This window comes from Zeugodacus cucurbitae, chromosome 2 (genome assembly GCF_028554725.1).
Source record: "Zeugodacus cucurbitae isolate PBARC_wt_2022May chromosome 2, idZeuCucr1.2, whole genome shotgun sequence".
Lineage (NCBI taxonomy): Eukaryota > Metazoa > Arthropoda > Insecta > Diptera > Tephritidae > Zeugodacus > Zeugodacus cucurbitae.
This window is the reverse complement of record NC_071667.1, coordinates 889,570-905,262: the sequence shown is the minus strand read 5'-3', so window position 1 is coordinate 905,262 and position 15,693 is coordinate 889,570. Positions and strand designations below refer to the sequence as shown.

Here is a 15,693-nt window from a genome sequence, read left to right as displayed (position 1 = left end):
CTTTAAATTTTGTCTATTGCAGCAATTAGAATGAAATAAAGTCATTTTGTACTCCTTAGAGGTAAAAAAAAGCAATTTCGGAAAATTCTGTAAGCGACTCAACAACAGTTTCTACCCGCTTTTGTGATTATGTAACAATACTCAACTGCAAACTCACATCTAAAACACTCAATGCTTCACACGCACACCCGTCCATAAATATGTTAACGAAAACGAAGAGATGCGCCAACTGAAATCCGATTGCAATTAAAACTCCCATGGCCAAAAAGTGCCACTAATATTTCAGCGCGTCATCGAACAGAAATCATGAAATAATAAAAAAATAACTGTACGCATAATTGTTAAGTCATTAATTGAATAACAATTATAATAAATTGCGTAATTTACACATACACACACGCACAAAAGCTGGTCTCACCGTTTGGGAACCTTTGGAGAGTGCAAGCTATCATGCCAGTCAAGCCGATCAATCGACGGAAAATTGCCCAATGCAGCGTGATGCAGCAGCCAACTGCAACGAAAATGAAGTACAGTTAGCGTCAGCTGCGGCCGAAGCTGAAAAAAGTAGGAAAGCAATGCGTCGGACGCCTACTCTTATGCCGTCTGCCACAATTCCATCAATCGCAGACCTCAACGCCTGGCTGCTGGCTGCCACAATTCGCCCCAACCGCCGACCGCCAAACGTTGCTGGTTGCTGCTTGATTGTGGATGGCTGAAACGATGATTGAATTGTAAATGCAAACATTTGACTCGCATTTTCGCCATTGCCAGTCAAAGTGATTTCCTTCAACAAACGCACACACCTACCCACACTCGCATGCTCGTGCATACATACACACATACCTATGTATGTATATTGTGGAGGGTTTATGGCTGAAATTTGCCAGTTGCCACATATCCGCATTTGGTGCGGTGCATGCGAACAGGCATTTTCTTTCTTTCCTCAAACCATAATATTTTTCATTATTAGCACAAACGCTGTTACTAATGTTACATTGTTGTTGTTATTGTTGTTGCTATTAGTCGGTTATGTTACAACGAACACCCACACACTATCCAGTCGAATTTGAAATGAACGCTTTTCGTCTACGAGTATGTACCTTTTGACTTGGAAGTGTGCGAGAGTGTGGTCGAGTATTTGGACTGTCAGCTATTGCCATTCTGATTCGGCTGTCGGCATTAAGTGTGTTTGGGCTTTTGTTTGTTTGTGATTGTGATTGACAGTAGACAGCGCTGAGCGACGGACAATGGCATGTTGCACATGCCACATGCAACAACCGCACGAAACTTACGAAAATTTGAAACAATAAATCTATTTGGGCAGTTTATCGCTTGTTAATGCATGCAACAACAGCAATGCCGTTTGTTTCTTGTTTCGATCACATGCGAAAAATATGCAAAATAGACGAAAATTGTCTTAATGCAACGCTCATTGGCGCTGTTGCTGTTGTTGCAATGAATTATTATTATTTTTTTTTTGCACACATCAACACACAAATGTACAAATGCATTTAACTGCTTTGGTATGATATATTAATAGAAGTAGTTGTATTCACCGTGGTTCTTGCAACCAATATTTACAGCAACAACAAAGCAATTCCACACTAGCAATACATGTATATTTGTTTAATTTACACGAAACTTCATAAAACGACAATTATATAATACAATACGAACTTATTAATTATAAAACGTTTATTAGTAAAACAAGAACAAAACAAGTAAGGAAGGGCTAAGTTCGGGTGTAACCGAACATTTTATACTCTCGCAATTTATTTATTTAACTTAATTAATATTATATAATACATAATTTGACCCACATAATCGTCATATATATTGTATAAAGTCCATTGAAAGTTGGAAACCATAATATTAGGTTAGAAGCACCGAGGTCCTCATGTTCGATATATGGGGCCTTGAAAACATATGGTCCGATTTTGGCGATTTTTAGAATGTGGCTGCCACACTATAAACGTAGTATTTGTGCAAAGTTCTGCACCGATATCTTCACTAGTGCTTACTTTAATTATTGTAAAGTTAACGATTCAGATCGTCTTCAAAGTTCTGGTATATAGGAAGTAGGCGTGGTTGTGAAGCGATTTGGCCAATTTTCACAACATATTATAGGGATGTAAGGAAACTATTACAAACCAAGTTTCATTGAAATCGGTCGAGTAGTTACTGAGATATGGTTTTTGAACCATAAGTGGGCGACGCCACGCCCATTTTCCATTTGGTAAAAAAATCTGAATGCAGCTTCCATCTGCCATTTCTTATGTAAAATTTAGTGTTTCTGACGTTTTTCGTTAGTGAGTTAACCCACTTTTAGTAATTTTCAACCTAACCTTTGTATGGGAGGTGGGCGTGGTTATTATCCGATTTCAACTATTTTCATGAAGTGTGATGGGGAACGTAAGAGAATCGACTGCAGAAAGTTTGGTTTATATAGCTTTATTGGTTTGCGAGATATATACAAATAACCGATTTGGGGGCGGGGCCACGCCCACTCCCCAAAAAAAAATACATCCAAATATGTCCCTTCCTAGTGCGATCCTTTATTCCAAATTTACTGTTATAACTTTATTTATGACTTAATTATGACACTTTATGTGTTTTTGGTTTTCGCCATTTTGTGGGCGTGGCAGTGGACCGATTTTGCTCATTCGAAAGCAACCCTCTCATGGTCCCACGGAACATGTGTTCCAAGTTTCATCACGATATCTCAATTTTTACTCAAGTTACAGCTTGCACGGACGGACGGACGGACAGACGGACAGACGGACAGACGGACAGACGGACGGACAGACATCCGGATTTCAACTCCATTCGTCATCTTGATCATTTATATATATATAACCCCATATATCGCGCTCTTTTATTTCTTGGTGACACAAACAACCGTTATGTGAACAAAACTATAATACTCTGTGCAACAGGTTGCGAGAGTATAAAATCATAATTAAATGCTTGGAAATTAACAAAAAAAGAAATTGAGCTTACTCCGCGTTTTCGTGACCCAAACGCGTTTAATCTGCTTACAATGTACGACAAATGTTTCCATTATACTTAGGCACTTAACTTAGTAGCATTCATGCAAGTTCATATGTATGAATATCACTTGTAAACTGCGCCGAGATTGATGTGTGGAAGAGTAATAAACAAAATTAATAAAACCGAAAAAATGTCAAGGTACTTTGCATAGCCACCTTCAGCAAGCGAAGTATCGACACGCCACAAAAACAAAAACGCATAACATCATTTATATGAATGTGACTATATGTGCACATACTCGTATGTGATCGCAAGTTGGCAGATTGCAATAATTTATTGCTGATGATTTAGTCGCGCTTGGCGGTAAGCAGATATTGATCGCCAGCAGAGCAGCTGAACTTGAGTGAATTTACGCTGTTGATCAGTGTTTGCTAAGTTAAGCTAACCGATGAATAATAACAAGAAACTGCAAAATATTTGCTTGTCGGTCGTTTCTCGCATCGACAAATAATTAAGAAAAAAAAAAAAACAAAATATTTGAGCAATTACAGCTCAATTTTTTTTTGGTTCCGTATTCAAGCGATCATTCGACTTTTTCCCGCACATACTCACGCACGTGGCATGCGCAGCTTGTGCCAATTGCAAATGCGTTTTCCACATTTCTCTACCATTGTCTGCGCATGCTCATTGCTTCAGCGAATGTATGCATTTGGCTCTGCCTTTGCGCACGGTAGCCCTAAAAATGCGCTTTCTACTCAGCGACTATTCGATTTGCAGCTTTATCTGGATTAATTATATGTGTGAACTTGGCTTATTGCCGTGTCTGCTGCGTTGAAGCTGCGCACATTGATCAAGCGCCCACGCTTGAACTCACGTGTGCATACGGGCATTATTGCGGGCGAATGTAAGCTAAGTCAATGGTGAGCAATAACAAGTGGAACATTGTTGGGGACCCATCGTCATTTTTCTCAGCACGAACCCATATGAACATATGAATGTGAATTGGCGAGAATAATGTTTACAGACATACCTCTGCACATTATTAAGCATTTTGACACAATTTTCCCGTTCGATGTGCTAAAAAACGAGAAAACACATACTTACATTGCTAGATAAGTGTGCCACTCAATTACAATGAATACAATTCGTTACTCATATAAAAGCAACACATTTGAACTTTAATTGCGCAAATTAAGATATTTCATTTCATACAAAGTACACATACATTTTGTTGTTGTTGTTGCTTTCACACCTTAATATGTGCAGTGTAATAAAGCAGATATTAAGGTCAAGTAACATTATCACTAAATTAGTAACAGACTCAGTTCAACAGTCCACATGTCGGCAAGTAGTACATTGGTCCAAAGTGTAGACGGAGTGTCAATGGGTGCATGTACAGCTATTAGCCAAATACACACACACACACGCTGTAAATACCACAATTGACGACTGCGCTGGCGAATAAAAACGTAAAGACCAAGCAAAAGACAATAAAAACGTGGACAGACAGCGCTCGCTTGGCGAAAAGTGCGAAAACCTAGATACAGACGTAAAAATATATGCTTACTTTGTGACACACACACACACACACAGCAAAGTACTTATGGCCTCACAATGGCTCTTTGTGCGAATGTTTAGCGCATTCAAATCAAAGTGCGAGAATATTGTCATTTTATTAAGTGAATTATTTAGAATTCTTTTAGAAATGAAATGTGAACATATTTACAAATGCGGTGACTTTCGCTAGCCTTTGGTCTTTAGACGTGCCCTCATCTTCAAGCTTAATGCCAATTAGTTAGTTGATAAAGCTCTTTGTGTTGTTTCAAATGTTTATTAAACGCATGCGCAGAAATGTAGCGCAGATGAACTGCGCTCAGATTTGTACGAAGCTCCACTTGAATTATAGTAAATTATTGGTTAATCATTACCAGTTTTTGATTAACTTTTGATTGAGTCAACTCATCAGCCACAATTCGAAAATGAAAACCTCACCTCATCTCACCAAAAATGGTCACCACAACAAGCAGCAGCAGTAGGAGTCGCACTTGCGGTTGTGGGTGTAGACAACACAAACCAGTGTCAGCGCAAAATTATGCATTAGGCAATAAAAATTTATCATTCGCCATAACTACTCACTACTTTATAGCTTCTAGTTTCTAGTTTTTCATCGCTTTGCTTGTTGGTAGCGCGCAGTCGGGTTGTTTGTACAGCCTTTTAAAGCTCCCCATAAATGAGTTGGCGCAAGGCTGTTTTAGCTCATTTAAAACACTCAAGCAGACGAATTAGCGAACGATTAAAAAATGACACTATTTTTAGCACAAAATCATGGAGAAACGTCATCGAAAATTAGCATGTAGTAACAAAGCAAATTTCAAATTTCAAGATCACAATCAAGTCCATTGTTTATAAGAATTATTTCACCAGTTGTTGTATCACAAATTTTGCCAATTTGGATTATTAAATGCTTTAACAACTCTTCAGCTTCGCAAAAATTCCCGGCAATGGTTTCTGAAAGTATTTACAATATGAATGATTGTCAAAGTCCGATGGTATCGCCGTGATTGTCATGCATGTGTTTGCATACTTTTAACCGTTACGGCCGCCAAGAAATGTATTTGAAGAAGTTTAAAAACAATGAGCATCATCTCAATGTGAGTTTGTCGCTTAAGTCTTTTGATTTTCCATTGTCACACACAATGCAATTAATCAATCGTTTCTTTGGATTATGCTTTGTTGCTTTTACAGCGTATTATTGAATTAATTCAATTAATTGTGCCGTTTTTGCCAACAATAGCTCGCAAACTGAAACAACAAGCACAGAAATGTATTTTGAATTCAAATGTACAAAGCCAAATGTACAAAAGGCGACAAGCACATTGCATTCTTATATACTCGTACGCTTTTATATATCCACACTAAACGATCTGTATGCCGGTCTTTATACTTGAACTGTTAGCCTTTCCTCCTTGTCACACATTTTGCAGGGGCTCTAGTAGCCCCAACCAATTTTGAGCATTGAACTCACAAACGAAAATCAAGTACACATCACGTGTGCCATTTTAGTACAAATATAGAAACGCTCGCGACTAGCTGTGAACTAACACCCGAGCTGTGATTTGCCCACGCTCAGTATTTTTCATAGCGCTCCACTAAATATCTTTGAACAGGTACTGGAGGTTAAGCTTGAATGCATTGGTCTATGTGCTTTGGCGCTACTGATTTTCGCCATAGATGAAATTTAAACCGCTAATCTATTCCAAACCTAAAGACAAGTTGCAAATAAACAGAAGGGCAAACAACGAAAGTTGTCTCTGTAAACGTCTTCGATGAAAGTGTCAATAAAATCGGCTGTGGCATGCAACAAAAGTCAGACGGTCAATGCAAACGAGAGGACAGCTAGTGTCAGCTAAACATTTCAAATGCCGCTGGTGCTTCATAAAGCAACAACAGAGCTGTGGCCGAGGGAAGAGGCGAAACCTGAGCAACGATACCGAACTGTTGTTAATAACAACAAGCACTTTCACACCAACATGAAGGCAACAGATGTCTGTTTTACCGTTTATTTATTATTTTATATTGCTTATATGCTTTATATGCTCCATAAATTCGACGCTTTTTAGCATTTTCCCAAACTGAGATGTAATTCGCATGAACCCGGAAGTTCTAAATGTCAATTCTGCAATCGCCATTGCCCCAGACGCTCCTCAAGCGTGCCGTTAGAAGTCAGTGACTGCTGCGCTTGCGCATGAAAAACAGCCCGGCGGTCATGCCAGCGACAGCAATTGCTGCCTCTTTTGCCCGCGCGCTGTCCAAGATTGGCCTAAGTAAATCAAGTCATAACCGTAAATCTGTATCCGCAGTTCTAAGTATTTGCGCCATATGCCCGCATTTGCCTTGCTTACGCTTGCGCACACACATGCAACACTTTCCAATGCAAAAGCAATCTCCGTATGGCAGTAATGGCAGTAAGTACACATTCGTTGATAGAAAATTATAGAAGAGCGGAAGGGTGTGCGATACGGTTACGCTCCGCAGTCTGTCTGGTGCGTTGCACGGTATGCAATTCTAAGTCATAATAAGCGCGTTTGGTTACCTTTTATTGCTGGCTGTTAGCCTAGGCCAGCTCAACGAAAGCTGAAACGCACATTTTCTTTGCTCTTTTTTGTTTTTGTTTTTGCAAGGCATATCCATATATGTTTGCTCTGCAAGCGTCTTTGAGTGACTTCTCGATGGCTGAGCTCATACTGTTAGCATATCATATCTTTAGTTGATATAGTGCCACTTATATCATTGTTGTTTTTGTATTTAGAATTGTAGTGATGCATTACATCTTACTACAAGATGTGTTAGTGCACAGAGTACAAGAGGTAAATATTTGCGGTTGAACCCGCCAGTTGCGTCAGCAAAACCATTGTTGTTGGGCATATAAGTAGAAAGACTGACTGACAGACGGACCGTCAAACGCCATAATGCCATAAAGTAATCGAAGAACGCTCAGGCAGTGGTTTATGGTTAACATTGCATTTGCTTTTGCGGAGAAACGTGAAGAGGTAAAACCCCCCAGTAAACCATTCAGTGGAAGCATCTGATTCCCCAGTAAAACGACGAATGAATCTACATCTGCACAGACTATAGACGCCACCTCAGCGTTGCTCGTTCGAAAGTGTTAGAATCCCATTCGCAAAAGCTTTGCTGCAACAAGAACGACTCACCGTTCTACAACAGCATTCGCTTCTTGATCTCAACCATATTGGATTAACACTGCATATCTCACAAAGACGCTCTGCTTCTGAGTGTTGCATCTGTGGAGAAGTGTCGTTTTTCATCGGAAAGCCACTGAACTCGTTCACTCGTTGGCGCGACGGTGCGACGGAGACCGCAAGGGCGAATTGAATTTCAAGTGCAAAGCCATGACTCGACGCTGAAAGGCATTGTCGCAAAGGAAGCTTATTGCTTCTACTTTTTTACTTTGTGCTATATTAAACGAATTAACGAGTGTTTTTATTATTTTATGTTTTTAGTACACAGCTGTAGGAAAAAACGAAATTACATTTCTCACACTCAAATCACCCAACCCAGTCACCTTACAACAAAGCCTGCTCTGCCAGTGCTTAGGCGGAGTTCCTACGAATTAAAAATTAGCCACGAAATGTTCAAAGGCCCCGGGCCCCAATAGCCAGAAACACACAATTTGCGCTCGTTGCAGTCTACACATGCACTGCTGCACTACTTTAAAATGGAAAATTGGTAAAATGGTAAAATGGTGCAAGGCGTCACATTTGTTTTCTTTCCTTTTGCCGGCCGCTTCGCTTGTTTGCTGGCTCAGTTTGGCCAGTGGTCTCATAAATATTTCTTTTGAAACTCGCGACAACATGCGGCCGCTGTTGTAATGGCAGCAATAAAAGAGACCGCAACGAATGTCTAAACTGCGGCGTGCGTGCCCTACAGCTGCCACAAAGCCGCCGAAACTGAAATACTCTTGAGCTGAATTTCGAGGCGATCGCGGCGTTCGAAGCGCGTTGTACTCGTTTGTGACCCTCGACGGAGCGCTACAGCTCCATCGCTTCGTCAAACGTTGCATCGCCACTGGCGCAGCGCAGCTAAAGTTCATTAACGAGTTCAAGTGCATTTCGGTGTTTTGCGGCAGTGTTTCTAGTTGTTATTATTGTACATTGTTTAGTGTGTTGTTTGGCTGCTTTTGTGACAACTGAACAAAAAAGTCAAGCTGGTTGCTCTACGTTTTTGCGGTAGCTACACGAACTGCCATAGTTGCTCGATTTGGCCGTTTGCAGACGATAACTGCGCCAAATTCAAACTAAAGCCACCGAAGTAAACCACGCCAACTCGTTTGCAATGGCTCAGCAAGTGCCCTTCATTCGCACAGGAATAGCAGCAGCAATGCATTTATAGGTGAGGCCTCAAATCAAGACTGCTGACCTCAGCGAGGCGATTGTGGCACATTGAGAGACATTGGTAATTTCATTTATATCCCTTTTGTGGCGTATTTAATTTTTAAATTGAGGAAAGGTTGCGTGGATCCTTGAATCCGTGCTTGGATTAGTATAATACTTCGATTGTGAGGCATGTGCGATAAGGCAATCAATTCAATTTTTTTAAATCACTTTATTAACTTTTATGTTCAATCGCATTTCTGTCAACAATTATTCTGCCGCGGCTTCTTCTCTTCTTCGTCATAATTTCAGTTGCTTTTAAAAATCAATCAACTTCTCAATGCTTAGCGAATCAATCAGACTCGGTTAAAATGTATAACAAAACCAGATTTAATGCCGCTGATTGAGTATACTTTCTCTTCGTTGGGGATTATGTAACCCTGTGGAATGCATCGGAAGCTATTTATGGAGCTGCAATGAAGCAAATTACAAATTACGTATTTAATGCAACTGACATGAGCCAATTTCGCTGATGAATCTGGCTCATTACAGTCGCAAGTGGCAAGTGGCAGCACCAAAATGTCGGGAACATAATATCTTGTTTGGGCTACTCATTTATTTTCCTTTTCACTTTAACGACAGCAACTGACATGAAAATCACATAAATCAACCTTACACCTTACACCTTCCGTGGACTACCGCAGCGCAGAGCGCGCAGAGAGGTGTGGGCAGCGGCGGTAAAGCCACTTCATAAACATTGCAAAAACCAACAAATAATGTCAAAATATATTCATATGTATGCAAACTGGCAGGTATTGTACATGAATCGATGTGTGGAGGAAAGAGCGGGCTGTGCAAAGAGCGTACGAGCAGTATGAAGTAAGAAAAGCCGCTCGCTATTACCCGGTAGTGGCGGTGGCAAGTAACAGTTTTACTTTTACTCTGAAAAGTGAAAATATTTACCAAATGGCCATTGCAACAGTCATTACGGACAAGCACTGCTGTTACCGAACGGCTGGTGAGCGGCACATAATCAATTTAAGATTTACAACTTTTTTCCAACCGTTATCTTATTGCTCGCTCTGTTCGACTTTTTGCCTGCTGCATGCAGTGTCTGCTGCAGTGTGCTCGCCATTGCGATTGCTGCACGTGCACGGTGGGCTGGTGTGCGCCGCCTTTTCAATGCTCGCTCGATTGGCTCGATATGCATGCACCTTTCTATGTACATATATGTATATTACAGTTACATGAGTATATGTATGTATGTATAAGTGCAAGTGTATTCGAGTGCAGCGAAACCTGCTGTTTTCCCTGCAGAAGTTGGGAATAAAGCAACAGCAGTGTGCTTCGGATCGGTTTTTTTGGTTCGAAGCTTACTTGTGTTGGTTCTAAATTTTTAATTGAGTTTTACTTTTAGAAATACGTGAAATATAATTTTGAAGTGTGTGTGAGTATTATTGGAAGAACATTCAAATAGTTCGCATCCTAATTTGAATTAAGCATTTAATTACCATGTGACGAAATAATTCCTTCAACTCCTTTATTATTTTCATGTCTTTATTGCAATCGAATTCTATATTGAGCTCAACGACTCAGCTAATTTGCAGTCACGTGATTCTGAGGTCGATTATTTCGGCGCATTTGCGAACGCTTCCAACTGTATATTCACGAACATTTTTTCGACAGATGCAAACGCGCATACATATACATACGATATGTATAAATTTAATAGTCGTACTTTCGCATGATGCTCGCGCCAGAGGCAATCAGCTCAAATGACGCGGTATTGCATTTTGCCACATTACACAATGCAACAACAAATACAAGAACGTGCAGACGCGGCAGTGTTGAACAGCGACGCCGCCTGGCAAATGTCATTGCCGCCGCTTTGCTGTGTTGGTGTTGTTGCTGCGGAGCAAGGAAGATGCTTAGTCCACACATCGAATTTATTAAAAATGTTAGTACCGCTCAAAAGTTAAAATTAAATGCAAATGCACATACCAAACCGTTATTAAGGCCTATTTGCATAAGAATTGCTTTCAATATTTGTAAATGCATACTCACTTATTGCCAGAGATCTTTAAAAATATGAATTTTAACACCTGTCCATGTTCGAGTATTAACCGCAGTTGTTCAGTTTCAATACCCAGACAATTTGAATATTTTATACTGACAGTTACAACATCGAAAATTGGTTGAGTTTAAATTTAACTTGCACCTCTCACTTCTTTTGCGACACACATACATAGTCATTGAAGCAAATACATTCGCACATGTACCACATACTACACCGTTGTGTATGTACATATGGATGTTCACCAATGTCAATACACAGGTAAATGTTTATGTTTCATTTTGGCGTTACAGCAGCCGTTTATATATTGTTCAAACTCGCTAGCCTGCATACGCTTGATTTAGTTCAGCGCCCGGGTTTGCTAGAGCGCCCCCTAAGTAAATACGAGTACATGTCTGCAAGTGTATTTTCAAATTTATTTACTTTCACCCGTCGGCGGCTGCTCGATTACGACGGCGGTTGCAATTTCGCCCGCTAAAAGCACCAGACACAAATAGAAATAAACATGCTGTTGGATGAAAGCAAAAGCAGCTCCTGTGAGTCCACGTTCACTTATTATTCGCTTGGTGCAGCCGGTGTGCTTTTCGCCAAAGGATTTTGGTATGAAATACACGATTATTTGTGGAGCGAAATTGTTTGGAGCCAAGGTCCATAAGTGAACAACAAAACCAGGGAGCACTTGCTTTCGTTGTTCTCCCGGCGGTCGTTTTTATACGGAAAGAAATGCAACTCTGTACTGCAACGTTGCAACTAAGGCGTTCACCGTCTTTGCAAATGCATGAAATTTTTCATTTGAGGCATTATCTAGTGATATAAGCATCAGCCTAATGAATGCCATACTTCACACTAGAATTACAAGTATTTTGTTAATTTTCTTCAACAATGATTTACCATATGGAAAATAAACCAAAAGAAATCAAAAGAAGAAAACCAGTTGATTGATTGTCCATGGCTGGACTGACTATTCGAGAAAGCATTGACCCTTCAAATACTGAATGCTCATCCTCAGCGAAATGGTTCCCAACAACTTAGGGGTACGCCTATCTTCCAGTAGCAGCGTGCGAAATTGGTGAGCGTTAAAAAGCGCAAAACATGGGCGCATGAAACATTCACCGCTTGCCCGAGAGATTAAGAGTTGTTCTTTCCATTGCACACTTCTTACATTTCCATCAATCCGAAGTGACGGAAAACACTGCGATCTTAAGTATGAAAATATGAAGAAGTTGATTAAGCATCAGTCGAAGAATTGGATAAAAGCTTCTAAAAAGAAACACGACAAAAGAGCTAGAACCATTTCTGATAAAAAGTGGCAAAATAGTAGAAATGGAAAATGCCAATAAATACTGGCACACTCTCACGCACACTGTATCACGCCGTGTCACGGGGCGTGAGAAAGCGACCGCGGTGCCACAATCAGCCGATCCATTCCACTTAAAATGACGGCAAGTTGAGACAACATGCATATACATATGTGCATACTTTGGTTCAGCAATAACAACGGTTCAAATGATGCTTTTGTTTTTGCCTGAAATCGACGATGGAAATTGCTTACAAAATTTGTTTAAATCTTCCAATTCGCTATAAATTCACTGCAAACATGATAATTGCAAGCGCAAGCACTTTGCAATGCTCAATTTTTTTATAAATCTAGGATTATAGCACAGTCAGTTCGCTTCTACAGCTGGAACCATGTAGCTTTGCCACTTTGTAATGTCAACCAACAGCAGAAATATTAATTATTTGTGTTAGCGATCACTCGGAATGGCGGAAGCAAAAACTTTGATGTTTCGTCATCAATTAAACGCTTATTTTCTTGCGTCACACGATAATACCAAAATCAAGAAAGTGAAAGTGTGAAGCGCAAACCACTCAGCGGCGGCGCCTGAAGCTCAGAAAACGTCAACGGTATTGGGAATATGCGTGCATCAAATCCAAAAAGGCACAGCAACAAGCTGAAATATTTCATGACGCTGCGCAGGTTGAAAGCGAAAAAGGAAGTGCTGCGTGACGCCGTGCCGCATTTGTCGCATTCGATAAGTGATCGCTTGACGCGTGCGCAAATTTTGCAATATTTGCAATTTCAACGTTTACCTCATTAGACGAAGCCGTTTGTGGATTTTCAATTTTAGGACGACAGGCACTCGCTCGAATTGGCGTTGCAGGAACAGAGCGCAGCCACTGATTTATAGGCATTCGAAATTGGTTCAACGACCCGCAGATGTACGCATATGACTATTCAATCATTGCGTCAATCATTCAGGCAGTGCGGCATGTGGCACGCATTGAAGCAAACATTTTGCTGCTTGGTCGTTTGACCAATGCGGCGTAAGATCTCGTTGCCATATTAACAAGCGCTTCAACTGCTGCTCAGCACTCCTTCGAGCAATGCAACAACGATATCTTGCACCTGTGCGTCGTTGAGGCAATTGCAATCAATAGAAAATTGTAAAGGCGCCAAATAAGTCCGAAATATTTAAAAGGACTTGAATCAAAACAATTATTGCAACTATATAAACATTCAAAATAATATATATGAAAATAAATTTAAAAGGCTTATCAGCTAGTTTGACCATTTTTTGTACCAATAAATTTCGAAACAGAGTATCCAGATTTCATATATTCATATTAATCGCGTGTACCTTTTGTAATGGTGTATGCCACGCATTTCTTTCATATCCTCATATATGATATTATATAAAACATATAAAGCTGGACTTACAGTAACAAATATTGTGGTACATCGCATCATCAACTCACCTGCAATTAGAGAGGAAAGAAAAAATGGTTAATTTATGGTAAACTGATTGTAGACATTATAAGGATGATGTATCTGTAGACGAACACCGAAAGATTTGGCCCAAATATAGTTTTAGAGCTGAAAATCATCCCAATCTACAGATATATAAAAAACCAATAGTTTACTTTTATAAAACCAACCAAGGTGTTGTCAAAAACAGAAAAATAGTGAAATGGGTCATTGAAGACTGTATTGCATCAATGTTAGTTGAGTCACTCTAGCACTTGCACATTCATAAATTATTTCCGTAAACAACAAAGGAAAATCATTTCACTCATTCTCATTACGTCTTTCCTTTTTTTCATCTATCAGATACTCTATCATTGTCACTGACCAAACTCGGGGCAGCGCACCACCAAATGAAGACTAGAAGTTTCACCGCTTAAGAAGTCACTTCATTGTCGGCCCGTCGGCCTATTGCTAGCGGCAGCAATAACCATTTGTGGCAAACATCGAATCAATGAATGTTCCATAGTATTTTCTCCATCTACAACAACAACAAATGATATTGCAGCAGCAAAAATTGCAACAACAATTATGTTGCGAACCTCCCAGTGCGTGCCGGCAATTTTCAACAATTCACAGTTAGACAGCCACTTCCCCGAAGGCCATAAACGAATGGCACTCGCACTTCATCAGCTCAAGTATGAGACTTTTTGCACAAATGCTGCTGGCATTACCATAACCGTAAATGCATTCGCTTTTCCTTTAGTTAGAAACGATTTCGATTTTCTCAACGGAAATTCTTGTTTTGCCTGAAATAGAAATCTGTGCCTCCATCACTCTGTCCGTCACCACGGATCAACCCAAATGCAGTCAATCAGGAAATCATTCAGGCAGTGAGTCAATTGTGTTGCACCGCAGCGCAACTGCCATTACATCTGTATACAGCTTAGAAGTGCTCTCCGAAAGAGCCTGTGCGGAATGTACATGAATATTTGGTTTTTGAACAATAATTTCCAAAAGAAGAAATTTTTTTATTCAAAGTGATTGACTTAAGACATTCTCGAAGCATTTAAAATGTTTCGCTAAGTACTCATTTACAGCCACTTCTCTATGCGTCACTGCACACAATGAAGAGCTCAGACCAAGCCCAAAAAGAAGTCGGCTTGTTTCATCAATTTAAAAGACATCTCGATTTATTAAAAAATATTCATCTGTCAGTTAAAAATGTCGCATTGTGTAATTTGACAGTCCCCCATCCGCCGCTTGGGAGTGTCAGTGTTCTGCACAAATTTCTCGCTTGGCTGCATTTGTTCCATCGTTCCGCCAAGGCGAATGAGGAAAATTGGAGGCGACAACGATTTGCTTCCACCTTAAATAGTCAGTTGCACCGAAAAGGAAATTGCTGTCTTTCATCTTTGGAGGTTTCTACATAGCTACATAGTGTATCTTCGCATATTTGTTGTTGCTGTAATTCATACTAGTACATAAATAAATAACAAGCCGGTTGTTTTTACTTCTTGCTTGCCTGATTTTGGGTTGGGCGACACAGACGTGCAGCTTAGATCCGGTGTTTGCTTTTGGGCCGCTAAAATGGTGTCATCACAAGAAAAATAAAGCAACTAAAAATGCATCCATTGACTATCTGGGTTACTGGCATGCGATATGGTGCACTGCGCATGAACGCCAAGAGTGAGAGTGTATGGTGGTGTAAATAGGGTTTTTTGTTTCATAGAGCACATAGGAGTTTACTAACTCTACTCTGGAAAGACTTATGTAGGATCTCTCAGCAGAGCCTCGATAATCGTATTTAAAGTTTTCTATAAACATCTAAAGAATCGTCTACAGACATTACTGATTACATTAGATTTGAAAGTAGTGCTTCTAATTAATTTTGTGTGTTAAGTAGCCGAACATAATCACCACTAACTCATAGAAAAAGCGTTCTAAAGCTTGAGTCTTGAGTGTCTTACAATTACCGTTTCTCCCGCTTGCAT

The 15,693-nt window shown here is 40.0% G+C and overlaps 1 protein-coding gene across 6 annotated transcripts in view; it reads right to left on the bottom strand.

The window, feature by feature from the left end:
- The window catches only part of LOC105208363 (putative leucine-rich repeat-containing protein DDB_G0290503), a 78,369-nt gene that overhangs the window by 21,382 nt on the left and 41,294 nt on the right, over positions 1–15,693 (bottom strand). The gene's annotated exons all lie outside the window — the stretch shown is intronic.